This window comes from Dasypus novemcinctus, chromosome 9 (assembly GCF_030445035.2).
Source record: "Dasypus novemcinctus isolate mDasNov1 chromosome 9, mDasNov1.1.hap2, whole genome shotgun sequence".
Classification (NCBI taxonomy): domain Eukaryota; kingdom Metazoa; phylum Chordata; class Mammalia; order Cingulata; family Dasypodidae; genus Dasypus; species Dasypus novemcinctus.
The window spans coordinates 74,724,856-74,741,614 of NC_080681.1; the positions used below are offsets into that span (position 1 = coordinate 74,724,856).

Below are 16,759 nucleotides of genomic sequence, written 5' to 3' on the forward strand. Positions count from 1 at the left end.
GGGTCTATACTTGTTCTGAGTCATCTACTACAGGGAGCTGAGACCAGTGGTAGTACTAAGAGAAAACCAATTCCAACTTGAAGTACAGGCTACCTTTCTGACAGCTGGAGCTGCTCAGGGGTAGAAGGGCTGGCACATAAGCCAGTGAGCTTGCCATAACTGGAGCTGTGCAGGCAGAGACTTGACCACTTGTCAGAAAAGCTCTCAAGAGTTTTCAGACATTAGTGGTAGATGGGCAAGATGAGCTCTCAATGACCCTTCCAAACCTGAGATTCTATGTTCTCTGATTTAAGAGTCTTCCTGTTCTCTTCTCACCCTCCCCTGTCCCATGCTTCCCTTTCCCTAGTGAAATTTCTTTCTGACAGATTTCCATTTCTCAAATCCACTCTGCCAGTATCTTGAAACCACCATAACACACCTAAATGCCACTTTCAAAGCTTGGTACATATTAGTTTCAGTGCAAAGGTATAACTAAATGTGAACCCCTTTTCAAAATCCGTGTCTACAAATATGGTAGGGAACATACAAGGTGGCACTCTCAAGGAAAAAGCACTTTTTCTCCCGAAGGCCTTTACATTTAATCAAGCCCCTTTCTCACCATGACAATGACCTGCTCTTCGTGTTTCAATTTGGTCCAGCTCCCATTACACAGTTCCCTACAATTCAATTTGTGCTGAAATTGCCTCACTTGGTCCTAACAGGTTTAGATGCGTGAGAAAACATGCTCCATTTGCTGCCTTGGTTTTTGTGAATTTATTAAACAGTATGACCACACCATCCCCATACTTAATAACTCCTTTAAAGAAAAAAAAGAAAGAAAGAAACTAGCCTGTCCCCTTCTGGTCCAGTCCTACTGAACTCTTTGCAGTTCCCTGAAGTCATGTCCTCACCCACTCTCTCCACAGGCATCCACTAACATCCCAGCCCTACTTTAAGCTGTGTGTTCTCAGGGAAGACTTGCCCGACATTGGCCTTTGTGCCTCCTGTACCCTGTCATTCCTCCATTCATAGCACTTAACATGCAAGTGTCAGAATTCTTTTTCTCCCCCCTTATTCCATGAATTTTCTAAGGTCCTGAAATCACCAAAAGTAAGCCAAGGGAATTCGGGTACAATGTATCTGCCCTAGGAATATTTAATAAGTGTATTATATGTATATAAAGTATATTTATTAAATCTATTATATAGATATGTAAATGGCATTATATAGATATGTAAATGACCCTTGGAAGACGTTTATGAAGGTCCTTGAATCTTTCTTTTCATGAGGATTCCTTATTGTTGTTTTACTTCTGACTCCAATCATTGACTGACTAAAAGTTTTGCTTAGAAAATATCTGGCCTGTCTGAATTGCCTGCAGTGACTCCCAGCCGGCTGTTCACACAGAGTCCTGAAACTGTCTAATGGGGATGGCTTTTCCATGAACTATTTCAACATTTCTAAACGCCTAAGAGAGGCAGCATGTTAAAAGCACAAACTCTAGAGCAGAGATCAGCTGACATGATTTGGAATCTCAGCTCCTCCTCTTACGTTCTGTATGAGTTTTGATGAGTTTCTTTGCCCTTCTGAGTCTTGGTGTTCTCATCTGTAAAAAGGGGTTACTGAATCCAACTTGAAAGATGCTTTGGAGAAAAAATAGGACCTGTATTGGAAAGTTTATCCAACTTGCCTAAATCTCCCAAAGGTATGGTAAATACCCCAGGTTAAATATGGTAAATACCCCTGCTCTGCGATCTCCCTGCCCTCTAAGCATCCCCCTTGTAGACCTGCCTCTTTGAGGAATACACATTCCATAGAGTACCTCTGGGCTCTGAAAATCCCTGCCATGATCTCACCATTTGCTTGCCACCACTTGCCCCTTAACCCAAAAGACTCATAAGCCACAGGTAGCTCAATTAGTGCATGTTAAGCAGCTTCCAGGAAGTTTGTAGACTGACCCCCCAAGAAGGAGCCTGTTGCTCTAGGCACCACCAGGTTTCTTCCTCCTTAAGTCCAGGTCTACAGAGGCCTGGGGAGGGGTGCAGCCGGGCCTGTCCCTGGGGAAATCTCAGCCAGGCGAGAATGAAATGGCTGTAGCTTCAGTCAGATCCAGGTGTGGCCCTCATCCTGGTCACATGGAGGGTCCTTGAGAAGCATCTGTACATCTCTGAGCCTCATTGTCATCTTCTGTAAAAAGAAAATTATACCTGCCTTGTAGCTTTGTTTCGAGGATTAAAGGAGACATTTATGTAAAAACCCTTAGCACAGGATATGTATTAGATTGAATAAGAACATTTCCATCTGTTGTTATAAGCAGTGCTCAGCAACAGTTGTTACTTGAGCTGGGATTGTGAAGTATTCTTAGCAATTACCCACCCCCTCTGGAAAGCCCCACTTTACCCACAGTAATAGATTCCTCAGGGATATTGCTGTTCTTCTCTTTGCAATGATCACAACAGCTTATAATTTATTTTTTAATGTGTCCATGTGCTCTATTGGACTTTGAGTTCCTCAGAATCCTTGGCTAAAATCATATCTTTATGCAGCTCTGTCATCTCAGCACCTAGCATGGTGCTTGGAATACAGGTGCCATGGAGAACTGATGTAGTAGCCAAATCTGGGAGTTAGATCTGGATTCAAATCCTGGCTCCATTTCCAGCTATGTGACCTTGAACGAGCCCATTGCTCTATTGGGTCTTTAATTTTCTCATCTCTATCATGGTGATATTAAAACCAAACTCACTGAATTCTATAGATTAATAAGATTATTTGCGCAGTAATCACTCATTATGTATTAGCAACAAATTGACACTTAATGGTTGTGGGACTGAACTACACGCCATGTGTGGCCGCTTTTACTCCATCGCTCCTGCACTAAAGGTCCATTGAGGACAGAAATCATATCATCTTCATGTCCAGATTACCAGTGAGAATTGGCACAGAATAGCTGCTCAAATAGTAAATGTTTGCTGAATGAGTGAACAAATGAATGAAAGCAAAGTAAAGAATGAATGAGCAAATGAATGCCTTTAGACCCACACGTCCTTTTAACAGACAATTAAGTTCTTTTCCCTTCTGGGCCCAAAAGCACCATCTCATAATAAGAAACTATCCCAAACAGTTCTTCTCAAACAAGCTCCCTCTCCAGGCTCTCTGTTTTACTTTGTGTTCAACAGCTCTTGCCCTGTTAGACCTCCAACCTCCACAAATATATGTTGTTTTTCCTTCATAGCTTGGAGTATCAAGGCGACAGATGACTTTTTAAACACACACATACTCATACACACACTCACACACATCTGTGTTCACTCCCCTTAGATATTGGGAACCCTGCACCAGGTGAAGCGGAGACATTTTGCTTGCTTGGCAGGTTTTTGTTTTTGTTTTTGTTTTGTTTTGTTTTTTGCCCAGGGTCAGACTTCTTTGCCCACTGTGGGAAGTGTTTGGAGTCATCCAGGTTTTTTGTTTTTCCCTGAAGAGGAGCCTCTACATCTTGAAGCATTAGGGACACAATCTGCCAGAATTGAAAATCAGCAAAGCCTTCCTCTGGAGCCACCCCTGGAACCATTTGAGTGCCGCAGGTGGGAGAAAGGGTTTGGGCCCAATGATTTTGTCAGACACTCATCTGCAAACCACCATAGTGCTTGGATTTGAGGGAGGTGTCAGTTATGCCCCTTCTTTTGTCTCAGAAAATGTGGACTTATAGAGAGAGATTACCTAAATTCATTTCTCAAATTACATTTAGCAGCAGAATTACATAGCAAAGTAGTACATAAAAGAGAGAAAAGGGGAGAAGAGGAATCCTATACCCTACCCAGTCATCTCCATACCTAGCCCACGGTAGCTCCTGAGGGTTTCTGTATGCTGCGTGCATATGAAAGAAAAAGCTTAGTACCCACTCTCAAACTCATGTTTCAAGGAACTTTGGCCAACAAGGTATTAATAGTGAATCCAAAAATTGAAAGAGTTCTTTATGACTTTAAGATCCTTTAATATGTTAATGTGTACTGTAAATATGTATTTATAAATGAACATAAAATATTAATATATTGTTACAATATTAATGTATTATGTAAATTGAACATTTCTCAACCTTCTTTCATCTAAAACTCCTTTTTTATACAAGACATGTTAGTTTGGGAATCATTCTGTGAGAGATTTGTAAAAAATATATTTGAATGTATTAGATATTCATGCAAAACAATCCACTCCAAAACTCCGTGGCTTCAAACAGCAGTCATTTTTTACTGTTCACAAGCCTATGGGTCTCTGCTTTTCCCTGAGCTCGTTGACTCATGTATCCGTGGATAGTTGTGGGTCAGTTAGGTGGCTCTGCCCATCTGCATTGGGTTTGCTTACATGTTTGAGGCTGGCTGGCTGTTGAATGGTCTAGGAGGGGATAACTCAGTTCTCTTCTTTGTAGTATCTCATCCTCTAGCAAGTTAGCCTGGCTTTGGTCCCAGAGTTGGCAAGGTTTCAAGAACATAAATGGAGGCACACAAAGCCTCTGGAGGCTGAGGGTCATCACTCCTGCCACCTTCTGTTAGCTAGGTTCAGGGGCTGGAGAAACAGATCCAGCTTCTTGGTAAGAGGAGCTGCAAAGTTTTATTACAAAGGGCCTGGATATAGGGAGAGGTGAAGGATTTTTGCTTGCCTTACAATCAGTCTACCACAGTCTGTATATAAAATCACTGCTAAATTATGATAATTATAGTAACTTACAATCAATTGAAATATAAAACATACTTTCTTCTTTCACCTCACTTTCACTTTTCCCCTCCATACCATTAATGGGGAGTTTTCACTGTTCTGTTTGACAACTTATTCAGTAACCTGGCCTCCCCACTCCATGGCCTTCATCCCTTGAATCTTCTCACATGGAAACCATTTCACTGACCTCAGACTCCAAGGCACTTCTCCCTTCTCTTACCACAACCTTCTGTCATCCGCCTATCCCACTCTGATATTCTTACTGAAATTTTTCTTGGTTGAATATTCAAAATACAGTTGAAATGTAATTTTCATACTATGGCTTTCCTTGAATCCCTAGGGAAATTGCTCTTTCAAATATACTTCCACTGAACTCCTAATCATATTTTATTGTGCTCATCAGGAAGCAGTATTTTATGACTAAAAGTATGGGCTATGGAGTCAGAACAATTTTTATCCCAGCATCACCATTTCCTAGCTTTGCAACTTTGGGCTCTTTAATTTCTCCAAATCTCGCGTTTCCTCGTCTGTAAAATGGAGTTAATGATAACTAGAGTTTTGTGTGAGAAGTAAATGAGCTTGTTGTAGAATTTGAGAGAGATTCAATTATTTGCGTATAGAGAGGCCAGGACTCAGGAATGATTTTGAGAAGGAAAAATGGTTTATTGATGGCCGGCTGGACTCAGGAGCTTTCTGTTTCAATCCTGAGCCCCGAACAAGATTTTCAAATTTCTTTTATACAGAGAGGAAAGGCCAAATGGTCTCTTTGTTTCAGTTCTCAATAGGCTTGAATTAGCATATATATCTTCCACATCTTAGGTAAGCTTTTAGCATGGACTCCAGACATTCTAGATAAGCTTTTAGCATATTTGGTTTTCATTTCTCCTAAATACTTAAAGTTTATAGACCTTGCACTGTTAAACTGTTTCCTGGGACTGGAGTCCATTGCCATTGTCACTAAGGGCAGGACTGCAGCCTCTTACCTTCCACACCCACAAGTCAAACAGCTTAGGTTATCTCTGAAGAGACAAAGAGCCTCCCACCCATAGCCCACATCAAGCTAAAGAATGTGAATCAACACCGTGTTTGGTGCAGAGAGGACTCAGTAGCTGTGAGCTATTATTATTATGTTTCCTCTGCTTTTCTATGAACTCCCTGAAGTCAGGAATCACTTTTAATCACTACAGTGTCTCTAAAGTAGCTCTTCTTAGGATTTCAGATCTCTGTGAGAATGTGATGGTGGAGTCTCTCCCCAGAAAAACAACAAACACAACAGAAAAAACAAAACACAGAGGCACGTGTAAAACATTGACCAACAGGCTTCCTGGACACCAGCACTGGAAACCCTGTCCCAGGGCTTCCACTGAGGATTCATCATCATTCTCCCATCAGCTATGTGTCCAGAGTTTTAGAGCAGCAGAAGTTAGAATTCTCTGTGTTTCTTATTGGTCTCACCCGCCTTAGTGCATCAATTTATGAGAGCAAAATTTTGTTCAGATTAGATAGGCCCAAGGTAATCCCGTATCTTTACTTTCCTCTCTCACCTTCACTTATCCTTGTCCCAGTTTTGCCCCACCTGGGCTCCTTACCTCAGGGTGAGCAGTAGTTTTGCTCTTGTTCTGCTTTCTCAATTTAAACATTTGAAAGCCCTTGTTTACTTATTTAAATTTGGACCTGTTACTGTCCCCTTCTTCCAGCAGAATTGTTTTTAGGGCCATTTCTAGGAACTTTATTCTTGTCCCAATGAACCAAGATAAGGACTAATCCCACTATATTAGGGTTCCCCCAAGAAACAGAACATATATATACATATATGTAAATATTATGAGATTTATTGTAGGAATTGGCTTATGTGACTATGGAGATTATTAAGTCTGAAGTCTGTAGGCAAGGCCACAAGTTGGGAACTGCAATGAACGCTTTGATGAATTCCCCAGAGAAGTTGGCTGGCTGAAGTTGAGTCAGAAATTCATCTTTCTGACTGCTGAAATCATCAGTTCTCCCTTGAAGGCCTTCTACTGATTGGATGGGTCTTCTCTCATTGCTGCAGGCAGTCTCCTCTGTTCAGTGTAGATGTAATCAGCTGAAGATGCAATCAACTGATTAATTGATTTAGATCCACAAATTACCTTCACAGAAACAAGCAGGCCAGAGCCTGCCTGACCAAACAACTGGACACCATAAAACTAGCCAAGTTGACACATGAACTTAATCATCATACACACTTCCAAAAATATAAATTTCATCTCTTTTCCCATTTAGACAGCTAGAAGCTTTGTGCAGGGTCTCTCCTGTGAGCTTAAATTTGTGGGTATATTTTTATGTCAGGGTCTCTGAAAGTCAATAGCATAAATCTTCACTGACTTCAGATGTTAAAAGGCAGAAGAGGCAGGGAGGTTTCAGGAAGGAGGGTTTAATTTGAGCAAAGCCTTGAAGGATGAACAGGATTTGAAAAGGCAAAACTGAGGTGGAAGAATTTTCTAGGCAGATCATTGAGGTCTTTTGCAGAGTCCACAATGCCTCTACTCAGCAGTACTTAGAGGGGAGAAACTACAGGTGGTCTTCATTTCTACCACCTGAAAATGCTGGGCATGTTCTTTAGGTAAATATTCCGATCTCTCTGAGGCTGTCAAAAATGCATATTTCTTAGTGGAGAGGAGGGTTTCTGCTAAGCATCCCTTTATGTATTCATTATTTAGTGCTTTTTTGTCCTCTCTTAACCTTTAAGCTCTTGTACCACAGTGGGACCATAAGTGGAGTGGTACACTTACAGACTTCTGAAGGGCCTTTCGGGCCATATTATGCCCCATGACACTGAAGTTGGTTGAGACTAAATTTTCACAGTCAGTGATACAGATCTAAACCTTAGTGTTTCACAAGAAAAATACTCAGTGCTTTTCTTCTCTCCCCTCATTTCCTCATGTGCTATTCTAATCTTTCACTTCGTAATTGCCCAGTTTAAAACCCTTTTATGTAGTTGAATTACGCATTAAAGACTTCCTAATTATCAGTAATAACCAGTCAGTGGATTCTATAAGAACATTTTTTGGCCTTCAAAAGAGATTCTTAAAAGTGTGGCAGAGTGGTAAATGGGAAGGACACAGATTGTCAAATTGATAGTTGGGACTTGACAATAATTTCCTTTTGATAAAACATGGATTCAGAAATTGAAAGGAATGATCAGACCCTCCTCCCTCCCCCAGGATTCCTTCCTAATTCCGGGTGTGAGTTTTGCTCATCACTTCAACTTGCTGAGACTCATTTTCCTCACCTATAAAATGGAAATGACAACCATCCTGCCAATGTCTCAGAGCTTTTGTGAGACTCACAGAGTGGTATGTGTGAAAGCATTTTCTGTGAAGATAAGGGGTTGCTGTTATGAGACCCTGAGAAAGTAAAGACTTAGGGATGGAATGTATTAGTTGTCTCCAGTTATTCCATGGGCTATCCTGTGATTAGAGAAAAGGCCCAAGTTGTATGACAAGATAGGGCAAATCTGGGCTTAATAGAAGAAAGACATTTCAGACCACCTGAGCTGATTTGAAAGGACAGCCTTTCAGAGTAGTGGAGCCTCAGCCCCTAGACATTATTCAAGCAGTGGATGAACAGTCCTATAAGGGATTCCTATTGTGTGAATGTGATTGAACTAGGGGGCCTCAGAATTATTTGTCCAAATATTGCCCCCTGTTCAGTAAGCAAGTCTGGTATTTACTTCATAAACTTGCTGCTGATAGCTCAGTTGCCGAGCCCATTCCTAGCTTCAGCATTATGGCCCTGGCTTTAAAGGAGCCACTCTGAAATGCACAACCATAAGCTGTGGTATTGCTGTCACTTTAGTGCTTTGAACAGAACAAAGTTTATCAAGTATTATAACCAAATCACCCACTGCTAAGCATTAAGCACAGAGTAAAAGCTTAGAAAGTCTGTTCCTCCTCAGTTTCCTTCTGGAGAGTTTGATTATCATGGCTAAAGATCTTTTGGGTATGTCCTGAAAAGGAGCCACCGTAGGAGAAACCAATGAGAATCCTAGTGATCAGATCTGAGGTCCCATCTTCTGATTCAGTTCCTTGCTTTGTTTTATAAATGTTTATAAAACATGGCACTATAAAACAAAGTGCCATGCCACTCACCATATATAGTAAGAATTTAAGGCTGACCCATGGAAAAGGCAGGTAGAATTTCTGAGCATCTGTTATGTGCCGTGGCCCCCTAGGATCTGGAAACAGCTTGTCTCTTTCAGTAATCGCAACCTTGCATGGTACATATAAGGAAACATCAGGAAACCAAGAGGTCATGTAACTAAGCTAGTAAGTGGCAGAGTCAGAATTTGAACCCTAGACTTTCAACAAAAACATTCAAACCTTCATCTCACATTCACCCTTATTGGGATCGATTACATATACCTTGGTTCCTGTCTCCCATTGCTCATTGTTTCAGTCTTTATAATTGCACTTAGTCCTCCCAAGGCTTGGCACTTGGTGGCTGGCTCTTTTCCATCAGACTGAGTTCCATGAGGATGTGCCTATGTCAAATTCATTCCTGAACCTCCTCTCTGCCTGGCACCCTGCTTCCCTCCTTCTAGATACTGTAAAGGTGTTCCTGAATCTGGCACCCTGCTTCCCTCCTTCTAGATACTGAAAAGGTGTTCCTGAATCCCAAAGAAAAAATCTCTTTGAAAGCCACCCACCACAGAAGATCAGAAATCTTCTCATTTTGCCTCCCCTTCCTTTCACTCTCCAAATGCCCTGTGTGTTTCCAAATGAGACCCAGTCCACCAACAATTAGTGTTTAGTTGATATTCTTTGCCCTAGATTTAATTTCTTCCCTGCTGCAAATGTAGGTAGAGTAGATCTGTAAAGGTGAAAAATTGCAGAAATTCTCCAGAAAACTGTTCCCTAATCTCCTCAACCCCCATCTTTTATGGCAAGTAAATTTTCATTCACAATTCAGCAGTTGGTTTTGCCTTTAGTTTGAAATCTGGATCAAGATGTTGCATAATTGGATTAAATCTAAGCTGAACATTTGTCAGTTTCACTTCCTCATTAAGCACCACATTGTAGAGAAATTATAATTATCACAACACAGTTAACAGAGATGTCACACAAGAGGAGACTGTCCTGAAATGAGGGGAAGGAATTGGAATCCACATATTCCAGCAAAAGAAATAGAAGTTCACCTCTTTTGGTGTTTCTTAGATGGGTTTTCTTTTAGTTGTACAGAACAAAAATTTTCCTGAGATAAAATCCTACATTCTTACAAGCTTAGAGTTATTATGGACATGGAAAAGAAGTTGTATGGTTTAGCCTTCCCGCCAATATCGGAATCCCTCAGTCACACCTGTGGTTGGTAAAGAGGAACGTTCCTCCTGGCTTCCGCGGGCATGCTTGCAAGGGCAGGCCTTCTCTAATTACAGTAATTGCAGTAACTCCCACTGCAGCCTTTTATTTGAATATCCTTACAACTTCTCTTCATTCATTCATTCATTTAACAAACATTTCCTAAGATCCTCCTTCCTGCCAGACAGTATTCTATTAACTAGGGATATAAAGATGTATAGACAGGCAGCTTAAGGGTCTTAATGATCCCAAGAAGGAAGTAGATGTACTAAAGTAATTACAATCAATACGAGCAAGGCTGGAAGAGGCTGCATATAATGTTCTTTTTTTTAATTTTTTATTCCCCACTCCCCCTCCCAGTTGTCTACTCTCTGTGTGTTCTTCTGTGACCGCTTCTATCCTTATCAGCGGCACCAGGAATCTGTGTTTCTTTTTGTTGCGTCATCTTGCTGCGTCAGCTCTCTGTGTGCACAGTGCCATTCCTGGGCAGGCTGCACTTTCTTTCGTGCTGGGCGGCTCTCCTTACCGGCGCACTCCTTGCGCGTGGGGCTCCCTTATGCGTGGACACCCCTGCATGGCAGGGCACTCCTTGCGTGTATCAGCACTGCGTGTGGGCCATCCCACAGGGGTCAAGGAGGCCTGGGGTTTGAACCACGGACCTCCCATGTGGTAGGCGGACACCCTATCCATTGGGCCAAGTCCGCTTCCCTGCATATAATGTTCTATAGGAGCACAATGGAGAGGCAGGAACTTACCCCTGAGGGAGTCTGGTGAAGTCTTCACCCAGAGGATATATTTTGAGTAGAGTCTGAAAAGATGATGAGAGTTTGTTAGTGGAGAAAGGGTGGAACAGTATTCAGGGAGAAGGAGCGGAATATTTAAAGGCACTGAGATGTTGGAAAGGACTGGCCCATCCTAGGAGTTGACGAATAGTCTGGGATGGCTGGATGACTTCATGGGAGCATGAGAGAGATTGTCGAGGGGAGCCAAACCCAGCTAACAAAAACCTTAATTGTCATGCTGAGAAGCTGGGATTTTTCTTGGTGGGGAAACCACTGAAGCTCTTAAGGGGTTGAGTGGCACTGTTAGAGTTGTACTTCTCAAAGTCACTCTGGTGACTTACAGCAGGTGATTTGCCGATGGGGAGACCATTAAAAGGCTAATGGAATAATCTAAGTATATCCATCAGGATGGAGTCAGAAAAACAGAGCCCATGCCAAGCATTTAATAGAAGGAATTTAAGGTGAAGAATTAGTAACAAACATGTTAGAAGAGCTGGAAAGCCAGACGGGTCAGTGGGACAACCCAGATTCATAATAGTAGGAGGTTGCTACCATCGCTAGGGCCAGAAGGACAAACAAAGGAAGCGGATGCTAGCCAAGCCCAGGAACTGGGGCTGCTGACAGGTGCAAGAACCTCAGAGGGAGATCCCCATGGGAGCTGGTACCATGGAGAGAGGGGATGTCTGGTGGAAGCTGAAAACACAGAGGCTACTTAGCCACTAGGAGAAATACTACTTAAAGAGCAGGGAAGAAATTCACTGCTTTTCCCATCCTCCCAGCATCCAGTTTCCCACCATTGCCTCATGTTGGCCAAATCTCAGTAGAACCGGGAAATGTAGCTTGCAGGAATCAGCCCTCTATGATACAGTATGAGGCTCTTGAGACAGAGGGGTCAAGGACGAGGCAAGCCAGGACCACTGAGAGTCCAGGCTTGGGGTGCGGCCTGGCAGATGAGTGGGAAGTGAATTTGAGCCAATGACTGGGGTGGCCCTAGAAGTTCTTGCTGATGTGGGAAGTGAGACAAAGGTGGCACCTAAGCATTCTCCAGGATGACAAATTTTGGGAGATCAGATAAGAGGCAACACAGACCAAACACTCTGTGTCCTTCCTACAGATCCTGTAATTTACATGCAGACTATTTTGTCTAACTTCTTTTTCATCACCCTTTTCTGTTAGCTGTCTTTAAGATTCTTGCCAAAGACAGCAGTAATCCTCTTTCATCTTGCTCTCTGTTCTCAGTCCATGACTCAGTTTGGGGCTCTGTCACATTATCACTTTGAATGATATCTGGCTCTTTCCTCCAAAGTCGAAAAACTGGGCTCTCACTAGTGGAGTCAAACAGAGTGGTAGATGGCTCACTGTTGAATGCTTGCAAATATGGAAGGAGATCAGTGGTGGCTTATGTAGTTGCATGGTGCCCTGTTTGCTCAGTTGTATGAAACACTTATTCCATTTCCCTCCTAAAATACCTGCTACTGGTCCCCTGGAGAAGTGGTAGTCCAACTTTTTATAAAAATCAAGAACTTTCATTCAAATGTAACTTGCCTGGCAGCCCATTATATGGATAGATGAAAGTTGAAGCTATGTTGGAGCCTCAAGGCCTGTCCACCTGGAAGCCCTCTCTTCTACCCCCAAGGAAGGATACGCTGTTCTGGAAGGGAGGAAGCCCCAAGCATTTGGTATGAAAACCACTGTCCAAAGGAACCCATTCATTAACTCTATGGGTGGGAAAAGTGGGGAGTCAGACAAGGACACCTTTCAGGTTATTTCTCATTTGAGATGCTGTTTCTATCATTTAATTTATAAACATAGATTGGGAGCCTGTCCTTTGGGAGGCAGTACAACACAATGGAAAGAGCTGGAATTTGAAGTCAACCAGAGTCTTGTACTTTTTAGCCATATAGTTCTGAGTAAGTTGATTAACCTTTCAGATTCTTAATGACCAGTTAACAAAATGGGCTGGGCTTCTTCCCTGGGTTATTGTGAGAATTAAATAAGAGAAGAGATGCAAGGCAATTGATATGGTGCTTGGCACAGAGTTGATGCTCCAGAATTGGTGGGCAGGATGGTATTGCAGTTAAGAGTGTGAGCTTTGAAGCCTGACTACTTGGGTTTGAAATTTTGCTCCACTGCTTACCAGCCAAGTAACCTCGGATGGCTTATTTAAACTTTGCGATGCCTTGGTGTGTTCATCTCTAAAATTAGGATGATGACTATGGATCCTATCCCACAGAGTGCTTTTGAGGATTGAATAAAGTAATACATGTAAGACATACTGAACAACTTCTCATCCATAGTAAGTGCTCAATATATGTTAGCCATAATTATTATTATTAATGATATTATTTGGACAAAGGACTGTACCAAGTGCTTCAAGAGATGTAAGCAACAGTGTCAACAAGATCAGGTTCAATTCCAGACGCAAGGTGCAGGATGGAGTGCCAAGGCCCTGACGTGGGGCAGAGAAGTAAATGTAACTGCCAAATGTGGAGCACCACTCCAGGACAGGAACTATGCTGTGTATTCAGTGTACTATACCAAGACTCTTCCAAACAACTCTGTCTTCTCTCCCATATTACTTTTAAGGATACTGAAGTGCAGAGAAATTTAATCACTTAGAAAAGCTAGCATTGGCGTAACTAAGACTCTAACCCAGCTCTCTCTGTACCTAAAACTAGGGTGACCTAGTTTATCATCCAAACTGGGGCACTGTTGAAAGTGAAAGGGGGATTGCTATTAGCAATTGTGTCAGGACAATAGGAATAAACAGGAACTGTCACAGACAAACCAGGATGTAGGGTCAGCCTACTTGAAGTCCATGAATACTCTTCTTGCCAGGCCAGGCTGCCTCTTAAGACCAGAACACATGGGATTTCAAAGAGAAAAAAGTAGCCTTCTCTCCATCTTTTTTGTAAAACTCATTGTCAGTAGTTACCAGCACTGAAGCTGCTACAGTAAGACCTTGCCTTCCAAAATACAGGTGCCCTGGTACACGCCTGCACCCTCGGTGAGCATAAATCACATAACTCGGAGATCTGTTACATAGTAAGAAAATGTGATTTAGGTGTGTCTGCTAACTGCCGTTGCTGCTGCTGCAAGCCTACCATTATTCCTGTAATACAGGTCATTAACATTCACAGAACCTTAACTACAGCATCTCTAACGAGCAGAGTTATAATATACAGTTTCTCCATAAATACCCATTGATGCCGACACTCATTCTCTCTTGGTACAGTAATTCAGCTTTTCTGGATAAATCATCATGTAGCGACTCTTTCTTTTTCCCTAACTGCTGTTATTAGTGGTTGCAGGAGGGTAATGAACAAACTCTATAGTTTAAGGAGAGAGAGATAAATGAACAATCACTGGGAATAAGAAAATATATATTGGGAAGCGGACTTGGCCCAGTGGTTAGGGCGTCCGCCTACCACATGGGAGGTCTGCGGTTCAAACCCTGGGCCTCCTGACCCGTGTGCAGCTGGCCCATGCGTAGTGCTGATGTGCGCAAGGAGTGCCATGCCACACAGGGGTATCCCCACGTAGGGGAGCCCCATGCGCAAGGAGTGTGCCCCGTAAGAAGAGCCGCCCAGCGTGAAAGAAAGTGCAACCTACCCAAGAATGGTGCTGCACACACGGAGAGTTGACACAGCAAGATGACGCAGCAAAAAGAAACACAGATTCCCATGCCGCTGACAAGAATGCAAGCAGACACAAAAGAACACACAGTGAATGGACACAGAGAGCAGACAAGTGCAGGGGGGTGGGGAGAGAAATAAAATTAAAAATTAAAAAAAAAAAAAAAGAAAATATATATTGGTGACAATCCCAACCCAAAGCATGCATAACTTGTCTTTTTTCAAGAAAGGAGGTAAGAAACCAACATTTTCTGAGTATGGCCAGGGAATGTGCTAAGTGCCGGCAGGCGGGTTCTAGTCCAGGGATTCCACAAGACCCCATGGTATAGCAGCTATTTGTGAGGCTTTTGAAAACACAACTTCCTGGGTCCTACCCTGAGACGTTCTGATATGGTGAGGCTTGGTTTTATTTATACAGATTTAAAAATCTGCCTCCCCTGATTCCAATACTCAAGGAACTTTATCTAGTTTAATTAACCTGACAACTCTTATTGCCTCCATCTAACAGACAAGAAAATTGAGGTTGAGTTGCTAAGGGCAGAGGAAAATGAAATGTCTGACTGTGAAGGTGAATCGCTTGATTCTCTTCTTGTGCATAAAGAATGTCTCATGTGAAGGTGACAATGACCCTCAGTTTTTACAATACTCTCTCCTTTCTCCACCTCCCATCTTCCTGCCTATCATAGTGTTCTGTCAGCATACCATGCAGCGCCACTGTCCTTATCTCTCATACTATTCCTCTTTGCCATTATTGCAAGCCATCAGCTCAGTGCTCTGGTTTGCTCCCCTTCACCATATATTTTACATTGTGCTGTTGTTTCCACCATCACCCAGACTCAGGCCATCATTCTAGGGACAGCACTTGTATGATCTGGCCATGCCTCCTGAGAGGATTGGGGTGGACTGTGGCAGGCGGTCTCCTAGTCTGCCCACCATGGCTGCTCCTTCCAGAACCTTTACTGCTCAACCTACTCCTAAGACATAAGTCCTCTCAAGCCTTTTGTTCTCCTCACAATAGCGCAGAGGTTCTTAACAAGGGGTCCGTAAGCTTGAATCGCAATTCAAGAAAACATTATTCTTGTGAGGACGTGTTGGTGTGGATGTGATACACTTATTAAATAACACACAGTATAGTGTGGACCTAGTAAGAGGTCCGTGGTTTTCACCTGAGTGGCAAAGGGGTCTGTGGAACAAAAAAGGTTAAGAACCCCTGCTGTAGCTTAATGGTCAAGAACACACCCTCCAAAGCTAGCTGAGAATCCTAGTTCTGCCATACTATCTGTATGACTTCCTACATGTTAATTAAGCTTTCTCTGCTTCTGTTTCCTCATCTGGAACTGAGGGCCGTAATAGTGCCTACATTTGCTATAAGAATTAAATGAGTTAACATATATAAGCACTTAGAATAGTGTCTGGTATGTACAGAAGAGGTTCCATCTCAGCATTGGATGCTACTGCCTGGTCAATAAGAGATGAGGTCTTAATATTACTATTTGATCTACTCCTTCCTCTCTCGTCAGTTCAGAACATTCTGTTTGTTCCTCTTTATGGATTTTTCAAAACCAGAAATAATGATTTCATCCACCTGTGGCTTAACCAAGGCGATACTGAGTACTTTTAATTAAAAGGCCTGTTCCTAGTACAGAAATAGCAAATCTGTAGGTAAAGAGAGGGTGTCTGCCTATGCTATCCCTAATAAGATCTCATTGAACATGTCATCTGCTTGCCTTAGCTACAGGGCCCTCAGAGATTAGGCCTCCAGTCCCAGAGAACAGGCAGGGAAGAAAACCAGAGCCCTGATGCCAAAGTGGCAAACGTGGCATTCCCTTGTCCCTGTAATTTTATGCACAATGTATCCTTTTTGCTTTAATTTTATAGATTCTGCAATACTGGAAGTTACCTCCTAGAACCAGGTTCTAGTCAATTATTCATTGTTCTGTTCCAGCTAATGCACAAACACTGTTTAGTGTCCACTATGTGCCAGGCACTGTACTAGTGCACATCTCTTAGCTGAGGTTATATTCCACAGGGGCAGACTGCCAACAGACAAAGACAGATGGAGTCAAAAACACTATGAAGAAAAACAAAGCAGGATAATATAAAAAGAGCTGAGGCTGCTGCTGCATTAGGCAAATAGAGAAGTCTCTTCAAGGAGGTCACCTGTGACAAGATCTGAATTATAAGAAGAAACCAACCCAACCCAGAGTGTTCTAAGGATAGGGAAAGGCAAGAACAAAGGCCCTGAGGCATGAATGAGCCAGTGGGGCCTGAGGAAAGGAGAGAGATCAGTGTTGGCTGGAGCATGGCCTGGTGGCGA

The 16,759-nt window shown here is 42.6% G+C and overlaps 1 protein-coding gene across 7 annotated transcripts in view; it reads left to right on the top strand.

The window, feature by feature from the left end:
• Window positions 1-16,759, top strand: part of DAB1 (DAB adaptor protein 1) — a 1,209,360-nt gene that overhangs the window by 1,149,789 nt on the left and 42,812 nt on the right. The gene's annotated exons all lie outside the window — the stretch shown is intronic.